At 36.4% G+C, this 8,368-nt stretch overlaps 1 pseudogene; it reads right to left on the reverse strand.

Annotated features, from left to right (window-relative positions):
- Nucleotides 1-257: 257 nt before the first annotated feature.
- Nucleotides 258-6,113, reverse strand: LOC112163793 (annotated as a pseudogene).
- Nucleotides 6,114-8,368: the final 2,255 nt, after the last annotated feature.

Consider the following 8,368-nt stretch of genomic DNA (forward strand, 5'->3'; position numbering starts at 1 on the left):
TGTGTTCGATCCTCACCCACAAGCAATGTTGCAATACGAGCAATCCAATTTCCATCTTGTGCAGCATATGTTCGATCCTCCAAGAATGATCCTTCGCCTATCAAATTCAGGTAACCTCCCCGGCAAACTTGACTGCCGCACAAACAATCTGATGCTTCATATTCTTCCTTACGTTGTAAAAAAAAATAGACTTCAATTGTCAAATACAGTCATGTAAATTGCAATCGAGTAACACATGAGACCCATAGGCAAAAGAGTCAGACCTCCTTAATAGAGTTGTAGTCCAATGTGATCTCTTCACCGTATTGAATCTTACGTACAGTGTAGATTCCAATCTGGTAACGATCATCTACAGCAGTAACTCTGCATTAACGAAAGTGTAAATGTTTATAGAACCAGTAGTCAAAGTTTGGCCAGACTAAATTCTAGGATTAGGATGCCATTGATTACTATAGGTACTTGTGTATATATAAGACATAAAGAACTGCTAATAACACATATCTTGATAGCATACATCAATCTAATTTGTATTTCCGGCGTTCTTAACCACAGTGCTATAATACTTACTGAAATGGCAATCTAAAACTGCATATTCAAAAAATAAATATTCTAAAATGGAAAGTTGTTCTTACACCAAAGTATAAAATAATCTAAACATCATAAAGTACGAAAGCTCTAAGTACGTACAAGCCAAAAGGTAACCGTAAAACATAAGTAGCAACAAAGAACCTTTAACTAGATGCAGCACCATATATCATGGGGATGTAACAATTACTAGTCAAAATCACAACTTCGTACTGCTCTGTAAAATTCCCTATATGCATAGTGGGACGAGGACGGTACGATGACTAAAAGAACAAATTTAATAGAACTTACTTTGCTTCACAATTAGGTCGGCACGAGTGACAAATTCTAGGGGTCGTCAACGGGCCGGGCCGGGCCGGGCCTTGCTATATTTTTAAATAATTGCGGGCCGGGCTGGGCCGGGCTTTATTAAAAATCAAAGGATCCAAGCCCGTCCATATAAAGCGGCCCTTGCGGGCTTTTTCGGGCCGGGCCGGGCTTAGCCTTGCAGGCTTTTTTGGGCCGGGCCTTGCGGGCTTTATTTATAAATAAATATTTAAAGACACAAGTTTTTTTTTTTTTAATCAAGCTTTGGAAATTCAATGGATAATGATCAAATACAACCAAAGAATCTATATAACTATATTGTACCAAAAAAATCTATCTTTATATATAGATACTAATTTGTTGATAAATAAATTTTTAAAGACACTAATTTTTTATAAATCTATATTTATACATCATACACTCCAAAGAGCTACATATAGAAATTCAAAGAAAATGAGAGACCGACCGTTGGATGAGTTTATTACAATAAATTATGAGTGTGGTAAAAAATTTAGCCAATTTCACCATATTTTTGAATCCGATCGGATTGGTCAACCGTAGTCACTTATATGTTTTATTGGTTGACCGATGGCGTGGCAATCGCGAAACGTGCTTATTTTTTCACATCACGTTTGTATATATTCCATCGATGGATGTGCGTGGACATAAGATAAAAAAAAATTAATTTTAATTACAAACACATTGGACTATACGAATTTTATTCCTAAAGTTATATGACTTATACATTGCATTTAAATTGTTTAAGTTCATTCTAAAGCAATCATGAAGTGGAAAATGAATTCGGAGAAACCAACCGCTTGATGGAGAGATTGTAATGTTTTATGGTGGTTGTAGAAAATCCAGCCAATTTGGTTCACGTTTCGAATTCGATCAACTAGGTCAAACGTAATTACTCTTATAAACCTATATTTATATATCATACACTCCAAAGAGCAACCCCTATCAATTCAAAGAAAATGGAAAAACCGACCGTTGGATGAGTTAATTACAATAAATTATGAGTGTGGTAAAAAATTTAGCCAATTTCACCATGTTTTCGAATCCGATCGGATTGGTCAACCGTAGTCACTTATATGTTTTATTGGTTGACCGATGTCGTGACAACCGCGAAACGTGCTTATTTTTTCACATCATTTGTATATATTCCATCAATGGATGTGCGTGGACATAAGATAAAAAAAATTAATTTTAATTACAAACACATTGGTCTATACCAATTTTATTCCTAAAGTTGTATGACTTATACATTGCATTTAAATTGTTTAGGTTCATTCTAAAGCAACCATGAAGTAGAAAATAAATTCGGAGAAACCAACCGCTCGATGGAGAGATTGTAATGTTTTATGGTGATTGTAGAAAATCCAGCCAATTTGGTTATCGTTTCGAATTCGATCAACTAGATCAAACGTAGTTACTCATATAAATCTATATTTATATATCATACACTCCAAAGAGCAACCCCTATCAATTCAAAGAAAATGGAAAAACCGACCGTTGGATGAGTTTATTACAATAAATTATGAGTGTGGTAAAAAATTTAGCCAATTTCACCATATTTTCGAATCCGATCGGATTGGCCAACCGTAGTCACTTATATGTTTTATTGGTTGACCGATGCCGTGACAACTGCGAAACGTGCTTATTTTTTCACATCACGTTTGTATATATTCCATCAATGGATGTGCGTGGATATAAGATATAAAAAAATTAATTTTAATTACAAACACATTGGTCTATACCAATTTTATTCCTATAGTTGTATGACTTATACATTGCATTTAAATTGTTTAGGTTCATTCTAAAGCAACCATGAAGTAGAAAATGAATTCGGAGAAACCAACCGCTCGATGGAGAGATTGTAATGTTTTATGGTGGTTGTAGAAAATTCAGCCAATTTGGTTCTCGTTTCGAATTCGATCAACTAGGTCAAACGTAGTTACTCTTATAAATCTATATTTATATATCATACACTCCAAAGAGCAACCCCTATCAATTCAAAGAAAATGGAAAAACCGACCGTTGGATGAGTTTATTACAATAAATTATGAGTGTGGTAAAAAATTTAGCCAATTTCACCATATTTTCGAATCCGATCGAATTGGTCAACAGATATGTAGAATATATATATATATATATATATATATGCACATATTTTATATAGAAGTATAATAGTATAAGAACTTCCACACACACACACACACACACACACATATATATATATATCTCTCTCTCTCTATACACACACACATATATATTAATATATATATATATATATATATATATATGTATATAAACACACACACACACACACACATATATATATATAAACACACACACATATATGATATATTGTTATATATATATATATATCTATATATATATATATATCTATCTCTCTCTCTCTCTCTCTCTCTATATATATATATATATATATATATATATAAACACACACACACACACACACACACACACACATATATATATATATATATATAAACACACACACACACACACATATATGATATATTGATATATATATATATATATATATATCTATATGACTATATATATATATATATATCTATATAAACACACACACAAATATATATCTATATGTGTCTATATATATATATATTTATAAACACACACACACACACATATATAAACACACACACACACAATATATATATATATATATATATATAATATTTTGTGGGCTTTTACGGGCCGGGCCTAGCGGGCTTTTGGAGGGCCGGGCCTATGGGCCGGGCCGGGTTTTTGCGGGCCTCCATCGGCCCACCAAGGCGGGCTTTTGCGGGTTTTTTGACAGGCCGGGCCGGGCCAAAAGCCCTGCGGGCCGGCGGGCCTCCATCGGCCCACTTGATTCGCAGGCTTTTTGATGAGGCCTAACAAATTCTACTTGCATAGGTTGGTTTATGCATGGCATCAACAACAACTAAATCATACCCATCAGCATCACCCTGCCAAACAACAATCAATGATAGGCACAAATCAGTAGAGCAAACAGTAACTACCTATGAACTTGGGCAACAATAAAGCACCTTGAACTCTTTAATCAAGCTTCAATCTCAAACCTTGAGCACTTGATTGAGCCCATGGATATGTCAATTTCAATCATATTTAATTTCTTCCTCATTGATCTTAGCTAAGAACTCAAATAAAGTATGCTGTTGGAAAATGGCCTTCTTTGACAAACCTGACATTTTCTGTTGCAGACTAAAGATGGACTCTTCTTTCTTGTCATGGCCAACATAATATCCGTCGGGGAGGGATATTTCGATGAGGCTTCAAATCTGGATCTCCAATGAGTTTCATAAACTTCCTGGAAGATGTCCTTGAATCTTCATTATAATCCGAGTGTAAGAAAATGACATAAGCAAGAAAAAAGTTGTGTAGTGCAACATCCTACTGACCCATAATGTAACATAGGCAATTAGTTTTGTCTTGCATATGTAGGACTCTGCACTCCTATGCTAAGGTGCATGAGGGGCTTTAGTGGTTATTTTCCAGTGGTAAAAAATAGGACAATAGATTACATAACAAAAGAAGAAAGGAAATACTGCACTGGCATACCTTCCATCATATTTCTTGAGAATGGTATTTTTAGTGCTAAGATAAAGTGGCCACTTTTTCTGGTAGGCAGTATTCATAGATGCATCCGCAAAGGATCGGATAGACTGCTCAGACAGATTTGTTTATGTAGCTGTTAGAATTGTCTAGCAACTCATTTATGCCTGTAATAAACATTGGAGGAAAAAAAAAAAAGAGTAAGTTTCAACCTCATCAGTGTTATACATTACAGAGCTACCCCTCCAGCACTAGTAAAGTTGAAAACCTCATATTCTTGCTTCTCATTGGACCCATCAAGTACTGCAAATCACGTCACACACAAACACTAAATTTCAACTCCTTTGCAAGAAGTGTCAAAATCAAAACTCAGAGGAAAAGACTATAGCCAACCTGGAACAAGGCGGGGAACATTTCTACAGATAATAGGTTCTCTAAAAACAGTACCTGAAAAGGACAGAAAATGCATTTGCTACTTAGAACTGATCAAACACACAACAAAGTCTGTTAATATTAGGGAAAAGTCTACTGACCATTTAAAATGTTCCGGATTGTCCCATTTGGACTCCTCCACATCTGTTTCAAGTTGAACTCCTTAACACGAGTTTCATCTATTGAGATCCCAATAAAATGATTCAGATCGTCAGAATAGTATGTTAGCCAATGATTGTCCATGGAGAAGGATATATATGTAAGTATATAGGCCCGTTCTAGAGAGGACCTCCTCAAACTTGAAGATCATACCAGGAGTTATAGTTGCACACTTGATTGCTACATTGTACCTACAATGACAAGAAACATAGAAAATAAATTATGCAAAGACGATTGATCAACATCTTTTCATGATAAAAAAATTGGTTTAACTAATATGAAATGGTCATATAAAATTATGGCAATATCTGCCTTGGCAACCCATGAGCCCTGTCATTCTGGTCAAGTATAACAGAACATAGACAACAATGTCATGCTTAACGTATTAGCACATATCATACGCATGCCGTCTAACCAATTTTACATTGCAGTTTATTCAATTCAATACCAACTTACTTCAATATTTATGATAACCAGAACTACATAGTTCATACAGGAATAAGGTATTAAATGAAACAAGACCAAAATCGAAGCTTTATTTTGTGATTTCTTAAGCAGACTATATCAGTCAACATCAGAGAAAGAGAAAGAGAAAGAAATCAAAACAAGATAGAGAACATTAGTTTTCTTCAACAGTACTGTAGTCTAGCAAAGGTAACATGAAGGCAGAATGATAAGGCATACTTAAGAGTAGCTTCTGCACTTTCAATTGTGACTCTATCACTGGTGGCATCACCATTAGGGAGGCCAAGATCAAAGTACTTGATATCCAGTTCCAGAAAGGGCAAAATAAGTTGTGAAACATGGAAACAAGTTGCAGATTCATTAAGAACATGAAATGATGAAATCACCTGATGCCATGAATATCACAATTACCTTATCTTTTATAGATTTCCAGAAAATTCGAGTCATTTCATCTCCTGCATCATGGAAACAATGCATCATTGCCACACAAGTAGACAGAGATAACAAGTCTGCCTCAGTTCTTAACTATATATAGATTAGCCATATTGTGATGGGCATTTCCATAATAAGCGTATACACTACCAACGCAGGCAAATGGTATACAATCTCAATTTGGATTTTCGGCCTAACTCCAAATGACGTGCTGGACACACATTCTAGTTTACATGAACAAAATAGGATCGAAACCATTTAAAAATATTTGAAAAAAGGTCCAAGTTAAACACACCATAGCAGTGATAAGTAAAACTGGAAGATGCCCTTAAAGTAGCCTAACTGTGTAATAGCTAAAGTGATCAAATTTGGTTAAAGAAGTACGTTGACTTTGTGAATTGAACTCAAAGATACATACTTTTAACTTGATGAATGTTTGTTCAAGAAAAAGATATACACTCTTTCTGATTTTCAGATAATCTTGACAAGAGGACGTTCAATTTTCACTCTTTCTGCTTCTCTAAAGCAAAGAAGAGAGCAATTGCAAGCAAGTAAGGTAATTTTTCCCCCAACTGCAAAGCCAAAGCAAAACCTAATTGAGATCTGCAAACCTAAATTCCACAGAATCATTTAACTATGCACACACACACACACACACACACACACACACACACACACACACACACTGTTCTCAAAGTAAATAAATTGAAAGGGTGCCAAGGACCAACCGGAGCTGTAGAGGCCATGGCCGACGAAGAAAATCAACCAAACAACAAGACGAATATAAATACCGCAGTAGGGAATGAGATCTGGCGGCCCTGTTTCGGTGGAGCCCATGCTTCACCGCCATTGCTAATCGATACCTGGAATTCAATCAGCTTCAATAGAAAGGAAAAAAAAAAGGGATTCATTCCCTATTGGATAGAGCGATGTGGTAGAGAGAGAATCAGAATCCATCGGTAAAGTAAAACATGAGTGAACCCAGGTGGAGGAGATGTGGGGATTTGGGTCGGTATATCGGGGAAGAAAGTGGAGTGAACCAGATGGAAGACTGAGAGAAAGGTTTCACGAGAGAGAGAGAGAGAGAGAGAGAGAGAGAGAGAGAGAGAGAGAGAGAGAGAGAGAGAGAGAGAGAGAGAGAGTGAGTGTGTCGAGAAACCATAGATTGCAGATTGATGATATCGAATACGCCATTGCTAAACCTCTAGGGAAAAACCTCTAACTGAACACTACCTTCAGAGAGAATGGGCTAGGATTGGCGGTTAGGGTTATGAGGTAGAAGGTCTTGGGGGACTGTTTGGGGGGAGAGGTCGATTCTAGGAGAATGTATGGGATTTAGAGAAATTGAAGTTCTTTTGGGGCCAGATCCATGGTTGATTCAAGATAGGTCGAAGCTTTAGGGCCAAAGATCGAAAATTTGGGGGAGATTTGGAGAGAGAGAGAGAGAGAGAGAGAGAGAGAGAGAGAGAGAGAGAGAGAGAGAGAGAGAGAGAGAGAGAGAGAGAGAGAGAGAGAGGGACAGAAAGAGGGATATTAGGAACGGAAGAAAGATAGTAGAAGAAGAAGACGAACGAGAGCTGGCATAAGAAAGGTGGAGTGAACCTTGATCGAGAGTATTGATTTCAATAAAGACTACATAAGTTGTTTAGCACTTTAGTGGGAGACTTCAAGTTTCTCTAACAACAGAAAATTAACGGACCGTTGTATGAGTATATGATTACAAAACAGGCTGAGAGGGAAAATTTGCCGCCTGTGACTCGTTTCATTTGAGTTAAATTAATTTTGCCGCGCTGTGCAATTTGCTTCCTTGCTCAGACAACAGAACTATGACAATCTGTTGTGTAAATTTGTGCAACTTGCACTAGGTGTACCTAGAGGACTTCTCAAGGTTCATGCAACATTCATTATACAACAGATATCAAAAAACCGGTTGTGTGAATAATTCAAATTGAGCTCCTTTTGGGAGGGAATTATGTGCTCATTTCCCTCCATCTAGGCCTCATATTCACACAACGGAAACTTCTTAACTCAGTTGTGCAATACCTTCCTAAGAAAAAAGTTTTCAATTTTCTTACATTCACACAACAGAAACATATTTGTACCATTGTATGATAGAGTTTGTGTTAACACACAACAGCAAATTTTAGTTCTGTTGTGTGATGAGTGTTGTGTGTTTCGATTTTTGTAGTAGTGAAACTGGTCTTATATTTGCTTCTTGGTATTAGAATTGCGAGAAAATATTTCAAACAGTACCCAAACTAAGACCGACTCCTAACTTCAGTACCCGACTATACAAAACTATCACTTTGGTACCCCAAGTTTGAAGCTCGACCCAAGAATGGTACACATCGTCCATCACAGCGTTAAGTCTTTGCTATGT

This window comes from Rosa chinensis, chromosome 5 (genome assembly GCF_002994745.2).
Source record: "Rosa chinensis cultivar Old Blush chromosome 5, RchiOBHm-V2, whole genome shotgun sequence".
NCBI classification, from domain to species: domain Eukaryota; kingdom Viridiplantae; phylum Streptophyta; class Magnoliopsida; order Rosales; family Rosaceae; genus Rosa; species Rosa chinensis.